Source organism: Narcine bancroftii, chromosome 14 (genome assembly GCF_036971445.1).
Source record: "Narcine bancroftii isolate sNarBan1 chromosome 14, sNarBan1.hap1, whole genome shotgun sequence".
Lineage (NCBI taxonomy): Eukaryota > Metazoa > Chordata > Chondrichthyes > Torpediniformes > Narcinidae > Narcine > Narcine bancroftii.
This window is the reverse complement of record NC_091482.1, coordinates 22,417,576-22,437,395: the sequence shown is the minus strand read 5'-3', so window position 1 is coordinate 22,437,395 and position 19,820 is coordinate 22,417,576. Positions and strand designations below refer to the sequence as shown.

Sequence of the window (19,820 nt, the reverse complement as noted above, 5' to 3'; positions counted from 1 at the left end):
CACCCTATATATAAGACTTCACATATAAGACTGGGGGAATATTTCTGAGCTACTTTTTGGGGGAAAAAAAGAGGGTCTAACATGCCGTCAAATACAGTAGGTTACACATGACACTAGATGCTGATGCTGTGTTACACAAGCCGGAATGTGTAAAAAGACACACTAACCCGGCATTATGCCGGCTTTGTGCAGTTCAGTGTAAACGACCAAGCCTGACTTGATGACGGGTCTTCCTTACGACAATATTGCAGGTTTTCTGTGCATAAAAGCCCTACTGATTCTGGGGGACTCTTTTGCTTCTATTTCTTTGGCTGAAAGGAGTGCTGGGCAATTTCTACTGATAGCAAATCTTTGCCTAAAGGAAATTTCATGTAATATCACATTTTCTATTTTATCACATGACAATAAAATAATTTTGAATCAGCATTTGAAGGAGGTGCATCTCGTCTGCATTCGCATGTTCTGTTGAGGAGAGGGAAGTCAATGGGACCATCATGGCTCCATTTTAGGTCCTGACCCATGTGGCCATTACTAATCTACACTGATGGTAATGCAGGTGAAGAGGTACATTGCTGGAAATTGGATTGTACCCATTTCAGCAGTATTAAAATGGTAGATTTTGGCATTAACGTCCAATTTGGTTCACTGACAAAAATGGTGCAAAATTAGTTGAAAAAATTCTGCAAATCGACTGAAATTCCAAAGCGATTGGCCAAATGGCCTCTTTCAAGCTGCTATAAATTTAGGTTCTTGGGAGTCACTATCTCAGATCTTTCTTGGATCCAACATGGCAATGGCATCATGAAGAAAGCACATCAGTGCCTCTACTTCCTCAGGGGTTTGCGAAGGTTTGGTAATGACATCAAAAACCCTGGCAAATTTCTACAGCTTTGTGGTGGAAAATCGACTGACCACTGTATCCTGGTCTGGTACAGGGACACCAATACCCCTAAGTGTAAAGCTCTCCAAAAGATAGTAGACACAGCCCAGGTCATTACAGGCAAAACCCTCCCCACTACTGAGTACGTCTACAGGGAACGCTGCCATCGGAGGGCAGCAGCAATCATCAAACACCCACGCCACCCAACACACGCTCTGCTCTCTCTGCTGCCATCAGGAAAGAGGTATCGGTGCCACAAGACTCCCACCACCAGGTTCAGGAACAACTGCTACCCCTCCACCATCAGACTCCTCAACGACAAACTCAGTCAGAGACTCACTTAAGGTCTCTTACTTGTGCATTTAATTGATTTTCTTCTGTTCTCTCTGCATTGCACAGTCAGTTTGTTTACATTCATTATCTGTTTACAGTTCTTTTATTTGTGTACATGTTTACAGTGTGTACAATTTATATTTTGCACTACCGGTTAGTGGTAATTCTGACGCACCTGCAGACAAAAAAGGAATCTCAGGATTGTATGTGATGTCATATATGTCCTGTGACAATAAATCTGAAATCTGATCAGTCTTTATGGAAGTATATTCTTTGCAAATGGGAATTAGTTTACAGAAACAAGCAGTGAAGCCCCCACTGAACGTAGCAAGTCTTCGGGTCAGCAGAATGCTCCTTCAAATGGCAGGAAAAGCAAGAAATTGGTACTCCTGCCTCAACCAAGGCTGTCCCTGATGGCTGTAATGTGGAACCTCTGCCTCTAGTTGATGCTGGTACAGAGAGGAATGGGTAATGACATAATGCGATGGCCACTTGATGCAGGTAATCATCGGGCTCGTTGCTGTGAATCGACCTCAGAAGGTGATGATCAGTTTTGCATCTGGTGCATTTTTAGGACTAGTACCATTTAACCCGGGAACATAAACACAATTTAAAGATTGCATTAAACCACATAGTGCAAAAAAAAAGACAAAATGCAATCCAGGGTTTCAATTACTATATCTTGGTAGGCACTGCTGGGACTGGATTATATAATCCAGGGCTATCTCTATTGCATTTGTTTCTTTTGTTTTTATGTTTTATTAAAACTTAGTTCTGCCTCAGTACAGAAGGGCCATTTTGAGGAAACTGTCTCTTCCTCTGGTTTAGTTATAAAACACCACTGGTGCTGCATCCAGGTCTGTAAGTCAATCTATTTTCAAATATACTTCAAGGTATATTCTCATTTTTAGAATGTACTGCTGGAGAGGTGATTAAGGTAAGTGGAACAATGTAAACTGACCTAAACAAATTAAGTTACATTGAGAAATTATTAGAACATGGTCTCAATTTCCACATACCCTGGACATGAACAAAATTGGATCATGGCTAGCCATCTTTCAATGCCAAATTAATCCTTCTCCTTGTTTCAGAGAACTTTCATAAGACTAAAAGCAAACGTGGAAGAAATTAGATTTTCAAATATCAAGCAGAACGTTCCAACTTATTTAATGCTAAATCATAATTGTGGCAGAAGGAGAGCTCCACCATCTTTAAATGATGAAAGACCATTCTTATTTGAGCGAATAAGCGCAAGTGATACGAATTTTGATCAAACTACTTTAAAGATCAGTGGTGTGGTGCTCTAATGGCTACAAAGTATAATAGCCCTTTGCCAGTGATGCGTTGGACCCAGGCCAAGACTTAGTTTTGTCGATCAGACTGGAGACACATTTCCTATCCGAAGAAATCCAATTAAGCCTCATCAGGATGCGACAGGAAGATGGTTTGTACAGTGGCTCATCAAGTCAAGATACTCCACTGGGGGTACGGACTAGATAAGCTCAGGGAATACTTTTAGAGATGGTCTAGAGGGACACTGAGAGCTAGCTGCTTTCCATATTCAGTTTGGACAATTAAGCTAAGTGGAACGATGTAAACTTCAACTTCAGTTCAGTTGCAGTGAAAGATAAATTAGCAAGATAGGTCTGCCAACTAAAGAATCCTTTGCTCAGTGCAGGAGAACATGGATAAGGAGAGTCTTTATGGAAGTATATTCTTTGCAACTGGGAAAGAGTACCTTCTAATCTAGCCATTCTCAATGGGGCCCCTGGGGGCCTCAGCAATTTACACACAAAAGCCTTATTTTCTTTTTACCTCGCGTAACGTAAATATATATTTTGCTTTTTTATGTAGTTTGGAGGATAAAAGTATAGAAGAAATCAAAAATTGACTGCTTCACAGGGAATGAAGACCATAAACGTTGAGCAGAGTCCTGTGGGAGGGGTGGGGGGCATAGCTGACAAAAGGTTGAGAAAGGCTGTTTACAAGTTGGCTGTATACAAGTTGGAACTTTCATAAAAAGTTTGTACAGCACACACCCAGAAATGTAAAATTTGCACCAAAATTGGCTTTGATACCCTTCTCCACTGCACTTGTGTTTCATACATACAAAAAGATACTTGATTCTGTAAAAAAAGATATTCCACATGATCGAAAATCTTCTTGCCACAAAATTTATCACAATGTCACTTTTCAATGTTTCTTTCATTGAAATTAACTGAGGAGTAAACCTCAAAAAATATACTCTTGTGAACATTTGATTGGCGTGACTTTTCCAATCATTTTGTCCTGGGACGACTTGTCTTCTTTTGCTTTGGTCCAACCACAATCCTCCAAAATTGTTTTGATGCATAGTTTGGGATGAAATTACATGTTCTGATAGCATTTCTTTCTGTGCATCACAGAGGAGAAGATCATCAGAATGATTTTAGATGCCCCACAATCAATTTCACTCAGATGCAAGGTCCTGACCTGAAATGCCAATAATTCCTTATCCCCACAGATCCAGCTCAACTCGCCGAGTTCCTCTGGCAGTTTGGTCTTTTGCACCACCTTGCAACATTTGCTGTCTCCTGTCATACTCATGACAAAACATCTTGGCACGACAACGCTGTTACAGAGCCAGCGATCAGCACTGGGTTTCGAATCCTGCAAGTTGGTAAGGAGTTTGTCTGTCTCCCCATGTCTGCGTGGGATTTCCCTGTGGGCTCCGGATTCTTCCCACTGTTCAAAATGCAGCAGGGCTGTAGGTTAACCGGCTCATGGGCCAAAAATGTCTAACTTTAAAAAAATTTTAAAATGCTGAGAAGCCCATTATTTTCAAGAAAAACTATTTTTGACAATATGGACAGTGTCAGTAAACGAGGATGTGAAGGCAAAAAAATCCACCCTTGGTCCCCAGTCACGTTGAACAAGGTAATGCTGATTGGAAGACCACTGACGCCTGTCTGTGATGGTCACAACATTCACAAATGAAAACAGTGGAGTTGGAAGTCTCATTGCCACAAGGGCACAGGTCAACATTTTCCTCATATTCCCATCCCAACTCGTTTTGAACTACAAATGGCGCAGCCACAAGTTTAACGTCAGAATTTATTGCCGTAAACAGGTCACAAAAATTCATTGTTCTGCGGCAGCGTTATAGTACTCTAAATTGCATTTAAAAATAAAAAGTGGAAAAATAAGAGAAAGTGAGATAGTGTCTATGTTCATTGCCCATTCTGAAATCCGATGGCAGAGGGGAAGGAACTGTCCTTGTACCGTTGGGCGTTCAGCTTCAGGCTCCCACCTTGCCGATGGTGGCAGTGCAAAGAGGACACTGCCTGGGTGGGGAGGGTCCTTGAGGACAGAGGCCGCCTCTAAAGGCACTGTAGATGTCCTCGGTGGAGTGAAGACTGAAACCCGCGATGGCACTGGCTGAGTTCACAACTTTCTGCAGCTTTTGTTTTCCTTCCCTGTGCATTAGCAACTCCGTACCAGACTGTGATGCAGCCAACGTGATCCGTGTGTTCATTTCAGATTAAAACATTTTGCAGTGGAGTACTGAATCACGTGGACAACTGCTGGGAACTACTTACCACAACTCTCTGCTTAATAATAGCATTAATCATCTTTACATTAACCGTGGGTTTGCTCAGTTTTAACATTACATTTATGATTTGGATCATTAAAGCACTCGAGCGACCTCCCAGTAGTTGGTTTATTCTTGGCAATTAATTTTAGCAACAGAATTGTCAGATTATCCCAGGTCACTAAAGGTCAGAAGTGGCATTCACATTTTTTTAAAATGACCAAGTCAAGCCATACATCAGCTCAAGAATCCACCCTTCCTTTGCTGATTTTGACAATGCAAAAGAACGTGACATCACCTGACAGGAAGCACAAAGGTGCAGCAAATAATAATGCACCTGCCTTCTAGCTCCTGCCTGTCAGGTTTCAGCCTGACCTCTAGCATTCATAAACACATCGATTCAGAGAATCGTTCACCACAGGATCAGAAAATTCAGCCCATCTTGTCCACGATCACAGAGGGCCAATCCACACCAATCCCGCTTTGCAGCACTTCTGCGTCTTGGCGATCCGAGTGCACGTGCGGTGGTCTCAAAAGCAAGGGTCCCCGCCTCCACGACCCCTGCCAGCATTCACCCCCCAAAAGTGGTCATTTTGCACGTGGGATTTGAATCCAGATCAGAATTCTCCCTGCGATTGTGAGCCTTCTGGGGAACTCGGGGTCACTGCAAATTAGACCATGTGCACGGATATGCGTAGGGAAATAAGGGGTAGGATTGACGGTATTACTTCAGAAGAGACTCAATCGGCCAAATTACCTCCTCTCATTATGCAAGAGGATATGGCTAAATGACAAATAGCAAATATAATGAAAGGCCTTTCTGATGAGAGGGCATTTTTAAAAGATGCTTTGAAATGTGACTTGCATTCCGTTTCCCACCATGCTAACACCAGAGCAGCAAACTGGAACCCATACAAAACGTTAAACAAAAAGCAAACTGTGCTAACTGTTCAATCTCACTGCAAAGGTTAAAAAACAGTAAACATCTGCACAGGCAACACAAAGCAGAAGTGCTTGTGGCAAAATCTAAAAAAAAATAAAGAACGGCATCAAAGATATTTGAGTGAAGATATAAATTTAAATTTAGACATACAGCACAGTAGCTATTGGGCCCACGAGCCCGTGCCTCCCAATTAACCTACACCCTCCCCCCCCCTCCTCTGGTATGTTTTGAACGGTCCAAGGAAACCGGAACCCTGGAGGAAAACCCACGCAGGCACGGGGAGAATGTACAAACTCCTTACAGACAGCGCGGGATTCGAACCCCGGACCCGATTGCTGGCACTGTAACAGTGTTGCGCTAACCCCTACGCCAACTGTGCCGCCCCAATGCCATAGATGAACATAGATCACACAGTGTTCTACCAATTGAGTGAATAGATCAACTTAAAAAAATTCAACACAGACATGAACAAATAGCACTACTACAATTATTACACCTTGATGACAGTGACTCGTGGGGAAGGTGGGCAAGCACAGGTCACTTACGGATGAACACCATAAGCCACACATGTCAACCTCAGGCCCATGGGCCAAATTTGGCCTGTGATATAATTATATTTGGCCCAAAAGATCATATCAAATATGTATTAGAGTTGGTCCGCTGGCCGCCACGCCAGTATAGCGCATGCACAGCTAATACTACAAATCCCAGAATGCTTTGAGAATGCGTTGGCGCCGGCCCGTCAGCCCGCTAATCGCCCCCACTTCCTCTGTTTACTTGCATTAGCATCTGCGACCTGTCGCCTAACTCACATGTAATAAACCCCTTACCAAAAATGGCCAAACGAAAGACAGAAAACAGGACCTTTCAAGACAGGTGACCCCAGAGTTTGATGAACTTGCATCTAAGAAGAGATGCCAAGTATCTGGTTTAGACACAGGTGCATCAGAGTATATCACAGTGTAGCAAGCTAAGCTTGGATTAATATTTTCTTTGGTTAACTTTGGACTGTTCATGGTTGAAAGATTGGATTTTCATTGAAGCAAGTTGTTATTTTTTTGACTTGTTGGCTTGTGAAAAAAAAAAACATTTAAAAGGAGCTTAAAGGCTATAGAAAAATATTATTTATTGAATATTTTATTTCTCATTTGTTAATGCTTCTTCTGGAAAGAGTTTAACCAAAACTATTATTAAACATTTATTTTAATAAGAAAAAGTTTAATATTACATATGTTGAAAGAAGAGAAAACATGCAGATGTTGTTGAAAATTTTCAATAAATATTTAGTTTGGCCCACGACTTAGTCCAAGTTTTTAATTTTGGCCCTCTGTGAATTTGAGTTTGACACCCCTGCCATAAGCTATTCATACTTATGCCCAAAACCAAAATATCACTGAAGCCAAAAATCCAATAAAAAAAAGAGAATGTTGGAAATACTCCGTTGGCCCGACAGCATTTGTGGAGAAAGAAAGAGTCATTTATTCAGGTTGATGTGTATTTCCAACATATTCTGTCTTAAATATTAGGGAGCAGGCAATTTTCCTGAAAAAAAATAAGGCTACTCACACTCAAAGAATGTCACATGCACTTAGCTAAGCTTGGGGGAATCCATTGTTTCACTTTCTAATGACTGGCAATAAAAGATGAAGCATTACAGATTGAAATTGAAGTAAAATTAACAAAGGATAGTCTTACCACTCTCTCACCATTCAATTGTAACTCACCTCACAATACAAATTGCAACTGCTATTCAAGCACAGCACTAACCTCCCTTCTTTCAGACACTGAGTTAAATTCGATAATTCCCATAAAGGGATTCGGGGAACCCACTACAGAACCAATGACTCTTGCCAACAATGGAAGCAGGATGTCTTCTTTCCCTCTTCAGCAATTGGAGTGAAACACAGCACTATTAGCCCATTTCACACTGGCTAACCAGGAGATTGGCCATTCGGTTGAGGAAGCCGTTTTTGCCTTTCACAGTGTTAACCAGTTCTCTGTGTCCTTTCACACAAGGCATCCCTGGGCATAGGGTATTCTATCGTCCACGAGGGATGTCTGAGTGACGCATCGAGTGATGGTGGACCTGCCCCAAGTCCTGATCAATGTATTCTGATTTTGTATTGAAATAAAATTAATCATGCCTAATTATGACATAATTTAGCATTATGTATGAGCCCTTCATCCCCTGTTGTTGTGCCAAACTATATAAACTTTTATAAATTGATAAAAGACCGTGAGAAAGTGGTAAAAAGCACATAGCTGCAGAATTTATAAAGATCGTGGGAATGTACTAATGGCAAAAGTGCACAATTTATAACGACTGTGGGAAAGAGTGGTGGAGGACCTGCGCTCCCAGAATTCTGTGTGGCAGAGAAAGGGCTGTATGCACGGAGCACTCATGGAGGGGTTTCTCTGCCATCACCCTCTCTCTCTCCCACCCCCTCTCCTGCTGCGACTTTCCCACGGTCCTTTAAAAATTTATAAAGGTTTATCAAGTCAGCAAAGTTTATACCTTCTTTTTAATCTTTAGCTTCCTTCATGGTCCTACACTCACACAAAAATGACATCAACATGCCAATACTTGGTCCTTGGATAGTAAATGACGCCAGGGATGATGCAACTTACCTAGATTGTGATTTGATGCCTGCATGCCGATTAAGGAGCTTTCACACCTGGACCCTTAACTAGGACAAGGTGTTAATGATTAGCCTGTCACATTAGCAGAAGTTCTAGTTCATTGTCATGTTTGGACATATTTCTTTGGCTTGGCTTCGCGGACGAAGATTAATGGAGGGGTAATGTCCACGTTAGCTGCAGGCTCATTTGTGGCTGACAAGTCCGATGCGGGACAGGCAGACACGGTTGCAGCGGTTGCAAGGGAAAATTGGTTGGTTGGGGTTGGGTTTTTCCTCCTTTGTCTTTTGTCAGTGAGGTGGGCTCTGCGGTCTTCTTCAAAGGAGGTTGCTGCCCGCCGAACTGTGAGGTGCCAAGATGCATGGTTTGAGGCGATATAAGCCACATATACAGCCTGACAAAACAGCGCATCTCCGGGCCATTATGCACGCACACACAAAATGTCCTACACACTAATGACATACATACATACCAACACTAAGAATGTCTAGCTCAATTAATACATTCTAGGAACACGACATAAATTTAGTTTGTGATTTGACGCCAACATGGGAGACTGAAGAATGGATGTGACGTGGAGCTCCAGGAAAGCTCATTTTGGGCTATAAAATGTGTGTAAATAATTTTATTATCTTCCCAACAGTTCCTTTGAAAAGAAAAGAAAAATTTTAATGTTACAAGTTTGGATATTTGAACAAAATAATTTAAAGATAAACTAGTGATAAACATATTGTATGTACATTATAATGCTACACTTCTTATTTTGAGCATTATAAATTTTATTTCCTGAGAGATACATTTATAGTAAGGAAATTGCTGCAACCAATTTTTTAAAAATCTGTTAAATGTTTTCAAAATTCAGTTTAAAAAAACCTGGTATCTGGAACCTATGTGGATTGGTAGATGCTGGATAAGTGAATTTTCCGGTTGCTTGAAGTTGCAAACTAACAGTGAGGTGGACTGATTTTAAATTATATTATTTACCTATATTTTTTCCATAATTTTTTTTGCCAGTTGCTTGATGTGACAGATTATTTTATATTTTATATTGTGTATAGATAGGTTTTTGGAAGATAGATTGTGCGGTTTGTTAGTACAAAGAGATGCAAACATTTCAAAACCAATCTCATTTCAAAATGCAAGAGTTATGAATAAGCTGGTGCATACAAGTCTGCAAAGACAATAGACTCCTGTGCTGGAGATTTTCACAACAAGGTGCAAATAGAAGGCCTCATCTCAGGAAACTGATAAGATCTCTCATGAACTGATTTTGGGAGTCAAAAAGCTGTTTTGGTGGAGTGGCTGTTTTAAGAAGGTCATGTGGTTTTGCAAGCAGAGAGAGAGTCAAACAGGATTTTTTTCTCTAAGTGACACAAGCTCCTTTCACTCTTTCCAGTGATCCCAGGAATCAAACGCCAATCGGTCTTTAAAGAGGCAAGTGTGAAAGCAAAATCTGCTCAATGCTGGAGTCAGGTGACATAATCTCACACTGGGGATTGATGGCCTCAACCCCTAGTACAATCCCCGAAACCTGCAGACACCGGTGTTGAGATCAGATAAGTGTGAAACCGGCAATCACTTCTCTCCTTTGCGCACTGTGTCATGGAGGCACTTCTGATTAAAGGTAGAACAGACCAAACGCCGGGTACTGTCCCTTGCAAGTGTGAAAGCATTCAGTGTCCCAGTTAGGAGTGGTCTAATGTGAAAGGCCAAACCCCCATTCCTATCCTGGGACACTGAATGGCCGATTTAATAGGACACATGTGTGAAAGGGGCTAAAGAGAGAAAGGGAGAGAGAGAGAGAGAGAGAGAGAGAGAGGGAGAGAGAGTGCTGGTTTTCTTCAGTGGCTCTTTGAAGCTTGTTTGAAACCCCATTTTGAAGACAGGTTGTGAGTTCTGAGTTCAGCCTGTTCAAAGCCCTTGTGGCCCATACAAGAAGACATGGCTAGCTATATAATGTTTCACCTGAGAAAAAGGAAAACAGAAAAGGAACTCTGTGGTGACCTGAAAGAAGAGGTTATCATCTGGAAAACCCTGATGGGGCAAGTTTCTTCGGCAAGACACTGAAGTGGCTGATCAGAAGGAATTAGTTTATGTGTGTCCAACGAGCAACAAATCTCTCTCTGAGAACCAACAAGAACCTTCCTGAGAGGTAACTATTTACTTTTCAAGCACCAAAGTTTGATGAAGATTCAGTATAAGAACTGCCTGATTCCAGTGAGCTTGGAGGAGTGAGAAGTGAGATTGGGCTGTGAATCAAAGAATTTTTCTGAACGTATTCACATGTAACATACTCGTGCACTTAGAATTAGAAGGGGGTTAAGTTAATAGTAGTAAGTTAAAATTTGATCCCGTTTTTATGTTTAAAGAAAATTAAAAGCAACTTTTGTTTAAGTAACCATTTGTCTTGGTGAATTTCTTTTGCCTCTGGGTTTGGGCTCTTAACACTTGAGGTTGCCTGATTTACAGATAACAGAGTTTTTACTTTATAATTCTTCTATTCAGCATGCACTGGTTGTATAACTGCACTCAGTTTTGTAATATAAGCCTGCTCATTATTTCCCACTCGCATTGGGCTTGCAAATGGCTATAACTGCTCTTTACGTTTTCATCTGGGCCACTGTTGTTTCCCGTAATCTGCCAAATACACTCAGAAAGTTTTTTTAAAACTATATGATCTTCTTGAAAATAGCAGAAGGTTGGACTGTTTTCTTTTCCTTGGGAGTAAATTACTATGACAATAAATTGAACCTTGAAATTCTGTAAATTAATTCCATACATAATTCATCAAAATAATTTGACTTTTTAAAAAGGGGAAAAAAAACACAAGTCTTAGATTACGACAAAAAAAACATTAAATGATGAAATAAGTACAGAGGCAAGTTTCATTTCAGAATAAAAAAGTGGAGAATCAATGTCCTTTGTTGGCCTGCAATATTAATGTATTCAATATGGGGCTTCATCTTGAACTGGAAGTGGAGATTAGTTATTAATGCTTTAATAGCAAAAACGTATTCAAATTATTTTGATGTAGTATTCCATTGCAAGCAAAACACTGGAGTCTACATTTAACAGGAAGAAGGATATTATGTGATTACTTCTACAGATTGGCAAGAACCCCAAGGACCTTATTCATACAAAGGCTTTGCATCATCTGAAAATCTGGAGTCAAGATGAAAGCATTCAATATGACATATGTTAAATTCTGAACAGCATCATAATATGGACCACTAATAGACTTTGAGAACCAAAGGCCAGAAAGGGATCTGGCCAGAAAAGGCAATTTGCCCCACATTTACAACAATCACTCCACATGTCGTTAAATACGTGAAGCTTCAAAAATCGTCCGGAATCTGCCAAGATGGGTAAACAACACTTGAATCCTTTTCAATCACCTTCAACGGGGAAAAAAAAAGTTCTGAAAAGCTTTTCAATCAGCCTGATATTGAGACCAGAAAATGTTGCTGCCATACACAATGCCTTGACTGTAAAGCAGACATAAAAGACAGGCGATACTCTCCAAGGTACCTCAGAGCTATAATATCCCTTCTTCACAGCTCTGTTGGCATTTACTTGCCCTGCTTACCAGTCATCTTCTGACAGCGAGACTGAACTCTCTTGGGCTTGCCGACCTGGTGAGCAGATAACAGACCTGTCAAGAAGGGGTTAGCTCGGGAATAAATCCTGCATTCACCGGGAAATGATGTGTACAAAGGGAAAATGCAAGGGATGACATGAGCTTTACCTCCGAGACCCAAGCTGAAAGATGCCTGAAATGTTACAATGTGTGGTAAATGGACATTGCGATGGCTGATTAGATCCTATCTCGCCGGTTTCAAATGACTGCCTTTTATTTCTCTATGTGAGGGTACTGAGAAAAGACGAGCAGACAAAAATACTTTGGCTTGAAAAAAAGTCTATGCAATCTCCAGACTGCAAAACATCAAAAAACATTTCACTCTGGGCTACTGTTATTTTGAAGCTTCATTTTTGTCTTGCTCTTCAGATATTAGGCATTCTGAAGTATAATTTATTTAAGAAAGCACATGTTCAAGCAATAACCTTTATTAAGAATACTGATTTGCATCTGTATATTTCTGTATCCTAACCATCTGAATTGTATTGGCTTACACTTTGCAGCTGACATGCAATAATGAATAAACATTAATGTGTCATATGAAATCAAACAATTTACAAAAGATCCAATAAAAAGATACTTCCACTGAAATCTTACCATTAAATCTGTTATGTCTATAATATTCAAGGCTATTTCTCTCAGACCATTTTTCAACAGCTGGTAATATAAGCAGCTCTAAATTGAAAGACACAAGAATTATGCAATCATGCAGAGCCCATGTAAAATCACTGGCTGCCCATGCTGTTCGTGGCGGCTCCACAGGGATCTGCGCAGTCCACCTCTGACATCCGTGGCCGAGGGATGAAGCCTGGAAACCACAGAAGGCAGTGCTGGAAGCCAGAGGCTGATGCCATTTGACTTCACACTCACTACTGCGTTCGTCACTGGGTGCAGCCACATGGCACAGATGCGCAGAGGAGAGAGCTAGACGCATCTCGCATCTGACCCCTTGGATTAATGCCATTGGGTGAAGCAGCAATCCCGTTCATTTGCATTGAGCCACCCACCCTAAGTAGAAACGTAACTTGTTTAATTTTGTCAGAATGCGTAATTCACTATCACTGCAGGTCTTTTTTAACTTAATTTTAAAAGTTCTTATTTCTTTCGATAATGTCCATTAGAACAGCTTTTCAGCAAAGAGTCTCAAAGCCATCAAAAGTTATTAAGTATTGGGGGTGGGGGTGAGCCAAACCTCAAGAAGACCCTAAGTTTCAGATAAAACTGAGACAGAGAATGACAGCATAAGAATGATATTATACAAGAGGTACAACAAAATGGAGACGATAGGCAACAAGTTAATCAACAACAACAAAAATGTTTGGCACAGACAAAGAAGGGTTGAAGGGCCTTTTTCTGTGCTGTAATGTTCCATGGTTCTAAGTGTTTCAGACACTCTAATTCTCAGTTGATATAAACATTTTTAAAAAAACAAGAATCTGTGTAATGAGCTTAGAAGGAGAAGGTCTTCAATCAACTTTATCAAAATTTGATCGATCTTTGACTGAAGAGTCAACTCCATTATGGCCAGCTAGACTTTGAAATTTTAAATCAAATGCTCTCTTTGTAAACCATCACTGCATCAAAATACAGACAAGGAGTCAAATTGCTTCATTAGTCTGACATATAACGATTTCATATACATTTTCTCTCATCTTACCATTTACCTTCATTTTGAATCCTACAAGCTTCAATTTCGTGGGGAGATATTCCACTATTACTGGAAAAATATGGCCTATTTGTTTTGGTTGAATGAAATTGTTGGTACAATTTTGTAAACCACTGATCCTGGAGAAAATGTCCCCAGAACTGCGTCTAATAATGGAAATGATTTGAATTTTTATTAGCTCAAAAATGTTGGATGTGAATATCAAAATGGAAAAGATTACCTACTGTTCAGCTTCAATAAAGTAATGGTTTATGCTCAGAGTTTAAAAAAACAAATCAATCTTGTTGACTGTGATGCTAAGTCTGTGTGTTATCTTTTCTTTAGAGATACAGCAATGGTAACAGGACCTTCTGGCCCATGACCCCATGCCACCCAAATACACCAATTGGCCCACAAACCCCGTATGATTTTGGAACATGGGAGGAAACTGGCGCACCCAGAGGAATCCCACACAGATTTGGGAAGAATATACAAACTCCTTATAGACAGAGGCAGATTCAAACTTGGATCACTTGCACTGCCATGCTAGCCATATGAACATAAGAAATAGGAGCAAGAGCAGGGTATTTATACCAGTAAGGTTGTGCTGGCATTCAATAAAAACTTGGCTTCATCTCTGCTCCCTTTAATTTTTTTTTGTCCAATTCCAGTTTATCTCTTCTTCTGACTATCCATCCCATAGGATGAGGATGGTTCCTTTCAGTCAGTTTGTGGGGTCTGATATGAAGATACTCTCAGAAAGGAACAGCGTGTGTGTGAATGGATTTAAGTGAGTTGGGATTGCACAGATCCAGACCCACCCTCCCGGATCCAGCGACATAGTGAGGTCCAAGACAGCTGGGAGAAGTTCTGTTGCAGTGAATGCAGGGGATGTCCTTACTGTGCTTCATGGCTCGTGTTTGCTAGATGGACATTGACCCTACAAGAGGGTTCGTCTGCCCTTTGACAAGTCTTGTTTTTCATCTTGCTGGATGTCTAGCCACCCTCCGCACCAGGTAAGCCTGGTGGGAGAGCCGGTTTAATCGCTGACCACTCAACCATGTGACAGGTTACATGGTAGCAGTAGCGGCCCAATTACACAATGACTAACTAGAGAATTCCAAGGATCCATAGCTACACAAGATGACACTTCACCACACCCCTCAATTCCTCGATCTATCAAATATTGACCCACTTCCACTTGGCTTCTTGATCAAGGCTCTCCCACTACTGAAAATATCTGAACACCCAAAGGAGGAAAAGGGTTGGGAGATTTTTTGATTGTTTCATGGGCAATTTGGATGGCAAAGATTTGTGGGTCAGAAGGGCCTCTAAATTAAATAAAAACAAAATTTAAAAAATTGCACTGTGCAAGTCCCTTTCAGAACATTTGCATTTTAATTAGGTAATTCCTCATTCTTCTAAGTTCTAAGGAATGCCGGTCTAAGTCATTTTGTCCCTCTTGGTTTAAGAGTTTTAACCAGGTCTCAGCCGGGCGAATCAAAGGATCATTGGAAGTATTTAAAGTGGAAGTGGTTCAATATTTAATAGATCAAGGAATTGAGGGGTATGGTGAAATGTCACAGAAGAGTGCTTGATCAGCCATGACCATAGTGGGTGGTTGTGGATCTTTGGAATTCTCTAGTTAGTCAGCGATAAAAAAAAACTGTGCATAATATTCCACGAGATCTCAACAGCATCCAGCACAAGTACAGGTACACAATCCTTTATCTGGACATCTAAAAGCCAGAAAGCTCTAAAAATCGGCATTTTTTTTCCTGGTGCTGGTACAGTGGAGCCAGCAGCGACTAGGTTGGGCGGGTAGGGGGGGGGGGGAGAGATGGCAGCACGACTTGGGTGGGTGAGGGGGGGAGAGAGACTGCAGTGCGACTCCAGCGGGCAGGGATGGGGGGGGGAGAGACGGCAGTGCAACTCGGGTGGGTGAGGGGGAGAGACGGCAGCGCAACTCGGGTGGGCGAGGGGGAGAGAGACGCCAACGCGACTAGAAGAGGGTGGATACGGCAGCACAATTCAGGTGGGCTTAAATCTGGGGCAGCTTGTTTTTGTTCTGAAATTTGGAAAAATCTGAAATTCGGAACGCACTGTATCCCAAGGGTTCCGGATAAAGGATTGTGCACCTGTACAATAAAAGACCCCAATTTTTAAATGCCAACCCAATTGCAAAGAAAGCTGAAGATTTACAATGAATTTTCTCCTCGTCCCAAACTGAAATGGCAAGCCCTTTTGACGAGGCCGTGGGTGGCAGTTTGAGCCTTTCCCGTTTCAACCCATCAGTATCCGCACTGCCAATCTCGCGTGCTCCGATAAGGCCACCATTCATGCCTCTAAGTTCTGGTCATTATAACAAGCAAAATGTTAGCATTGTGAGGAAGTGAGAAAAATCCCACAAAGATGTTGTCTTTCTGGAGAAGACAGATGGTAACAAATTAACTTCTGGTATTTTCATCACTTTCCCAAAATTTGATCCGAAAAGGAAAAATTAAATTGAAATAATATTTCCAAAATAAGCAATGAATTAACAGAACAAGTTGGAATCTAAGTTAGGAAGCAACATCTTAATTTATTCCCCAACCAAATGACTAGGTGCTATTTTATGATGGAATACAAATCCTTGAGCTGCTCAGCAGGGGATGTCAAGAGTGTATTCATAAACACTGCACTTGGCCACTTGAACAGAAGTCGTTTCAGAATAATGTGAAATGGAAATAATATGAAATACAATCATAACATTTCCTCACTGAGGGAAACCATTTGGCCCAGTGGCTAATTTGGGCGCTGGCTTCACATAAAGCCGTCTTTTCTCATTCCATTCCCCTGCACTTATTTTTTCATTACCTTACATCTTCAAATCTTCTTCCACTTATTAAATATCATGATGGCCCAGCTTTCAAAAGTCATTTGTCAAAGTTTCTAAAAGTTTAGAGTGGGGAAAATAAGGGAAGTATCAACTGTGCACCAATTCATCAACAAGATTGTTGGAAATGCATCTTCTTTTTCAATTTAAGGGTTTCAAAAGGCTTCAAATTTTTGGTCGCCAGGTCAGAGTAGAGTAGGGATGGGAATAAGCACTCCTGGTCAGAAGATGGGCTTTTTTTTAAGGTGGGACAACCGTGGTGATATGACTGGTGGCCATTGAGAGCCTCACATACAGGGGAACTGGCACCCAGCAGATGGTCACCAATATGAAACAGGTAAAAAATGAACAATGGAGATGTATGTGCTGAGCTAGAATGAAAAGCCGCCCTATTAAAGACTGCGAGTGCCACTAGCTGAGCCAAAACATCTTGTGCATAAACTGAGATTACTTTGGAAAACTGTTGAGAAGTAGCCATATTGCTATGTGCCTGGAGGCCAGAACAGGTAATGAGAGCCTACTCTCTTTTCCCAGAATAAATCAATAGCTTCAAGGTAATCTTGCCTTGGTGGGACTTTTCATTTTCAAGTTCACAGTCTAAGCCTTTCGTTATCAGTAAACCACTGTGCCATACATCTCATCATTATAATGCATTGGCCTGAGAAGCACTCATTTGCTAGATAAACAATCCATTCTACAATTGCCTTTGTTTTCTTCTCCCTTCCCGCATTTAATGCCAAAAACAATTGAGAGCTATAACTTTTACAAATTTGGTACATTTTAACAATTTTTAAATGAATTTAGATGTACTGTACCAGCCACTTCAGCCCATGTTGCCCAATTATATCCAATTAACCTACAACGCCCAGGACATTTCGAACGGTGAGAGGACACTGCATGCCTCGGGAAAAACCCTCACAGACTCAGGGAGACCATACGAACTCCTGATAGACAGCGCAGGATTCAAACTCCGGTCCCGATCACTGGGGCTGTAACAGCAGTGCACTAACCGCTATCCCAACCGTGCTGCCTATCTTATCCCTTTGGATTGTGATCAGTTGTAAGCGACCTTAGTGACTGCCTCTTGTAAGGCCTTCAGTGTGGATTATCAAATATAGTAGTGAACAACAAGGGGAGCCACATCTTAGCTCTGCTCTTGTCTGCAATGCAATGTCTTTAGAGGGTGGGTGTGGAAGTTATTAAGCTGTACATCAGACTGAGGAGGATAACTGCACTTTAAATGACTATGACCTTGTACAACAAAGCACGATGTTTTCAAAATATCTGACAGCAAGACTTGCTTCCACATTACTGAAATAATTCTCAATGTCTCCTTTCATTTCAGGAGGTAAGAATGCAAAACAGTGTAGCCCGTGGAGGAGGGCTGAATCGCTTTAGGATTTTCTTCATTAAACTATGTACATGTAGAAATCCCCACCTTGAGGCATCGTCCCCTGTGTGGTGAATGCCAATGGTTTTACCAATAATTCAGTATATGTAACTGCAAATTCTCACCCAAATAATAACTCAAGCTCTCCTTTTGAGAACTTACCCGTACAAAGTGAAGGGAGGGAAGTTTAGGGGAGACATTAAGGGGTACGTTTTATTTCACACATTGATTGGAATCCATTGACAGGGTTGGTGGTGGTGGAGGAGGGTGGAACAATAGGGCCACTGAAGAGACAGGCACATGGATGAAAGAAAAATGGAGGGCGGTGAGGAAGAGAGGCTTTAGTTTTTTTGGTAGTATATATGCGTCGGCACAACATCATGGGCTGAAGGGCCTGTAATGTGCTGTAATATTCTAAATTTTTGCTTATATCAGATTGAAGTTTGAATGAGGCAATTAATTTTCCACTGACAATGTAGAGGAGAGGAGATCAAAATGATGAAGCCAAACTAAGAACCATAGGGATAATTATTCATTATTTTAGATTCTTGATGACTGCATTTCAGCGAGATAAATTAGTCCAACTGCCTCACAATACAAAATACATGAATCCTAGACGTTTTACCTTGCATCTCTCCGAACCCAACCGTAGCGACAGAATGTGTGTGACACAGTACTTTATTTATTTTTTAAATAAATGATCAGTATGAACAGGGAAGCAAGTGTCAAGAGAGCAGGCACTTTATTTGATGGTGGGGATTTAAACTGTGTTGATGGAGTCTTTTTAAAAAAAAAACTCAAGAAGCCGCTATTAAATTAAAAGAGGAATCCTCAGTGGGGATTGTAAAAAAAAAACGAAAATCAAAAAAGTGCAGATGGTGAAAATTTGAAAGGAAAACAGAAACTGCAGCATTTACTCAGAAGGTGGGACAGCGTTCTGAATTGAAGACCCTTCCAGAGACTGTAAATGCTACTGCGTGTACCATGTTATACCATTCTGTTATGCACTAAAATCCCTGATATCTCCAGACATTGGTAGATGCTGGATAAGTATATTTTCCGGTTGCTTGAGACTTATCTTACAATGCCTAACTAAAACCTATTCGCTACCTCATGATCCACTGATTTCTGCGCGGGGTGGATTGGCGAACAAATGACAAGGCAAGCCAATTTTAAACTTGCTTATTTTTACCTATTCTTTTTTAAATTTTAATTCTGATGTATTTTCTTTTTTTTTTGCCGGTTGCCTGAGGCTGCTGGTTCCTTGGATTCTGGATACCAGGGGTTTGACTATATATTGAATTGCGCAATTCTAGCTTTGAACAAGGTCATTTTTATTCCGCATAGAATGAATACAGTTAATAAATAAATTTTAGTACAGTACATAAAAATCAATAAACTGCTGGATCTGTAAATCAATGTACAGATTCTTGGGCTCCTTTATACTATGACTTTAAAGGGAAAGATATTTAAGAAAACCACTAAATCACCTCAATTGTTCTGCTAAAATAAGGAGACTGATCATTTTCTTGGCCTCAATCCATTAGTGTCACTGAAGCTCAGTTGATTTCCCATGTCCAATTATTTCTCTTTGCACAAAGTCTCCAGAATAGCACATAATGCCTAGGGACCGCTGCCTGCCTAAACACGGTGTGCCTAATAGAGTCCCTGAAGTTGTCTCCATTTCAGTGGTCCTAACTAATGGGCTGTGATATTTTTCAAACACACTGCTTCTTTAACATTTCCTTCCCCAACGCCCCCCCCCCACCCCACCCCCCCAGCTCCCGTGCCTGTTCTTTCTACTTCCTCATCACCCCAAGTATATCTGAGCTGCATCTGTGGTCTGAAGTGTTCGCTGGTTTCGATGTAGTGAAACATCAGTTTGCTCAGTCGTCAAGAGCCTTATTTC

At 41.0% G+C, this 19,820-nt stretch overlaps 1 protein-coding gene across 8 annotated transcripts in view; it reads right to left on the bottom strand.

The window, feature by feature from the left end:
- auts2a (activator of transcription and developmental regulator AUTS2 a) overlaps nucleotides 1–19,820 on the bottom strand; it is a 1,173,696-nt gene that overhangs the window by 580,281 nt on the left and 573,595 nt on the right. The gene's annotated exons all lie outside the window — the stretch shown is intronic.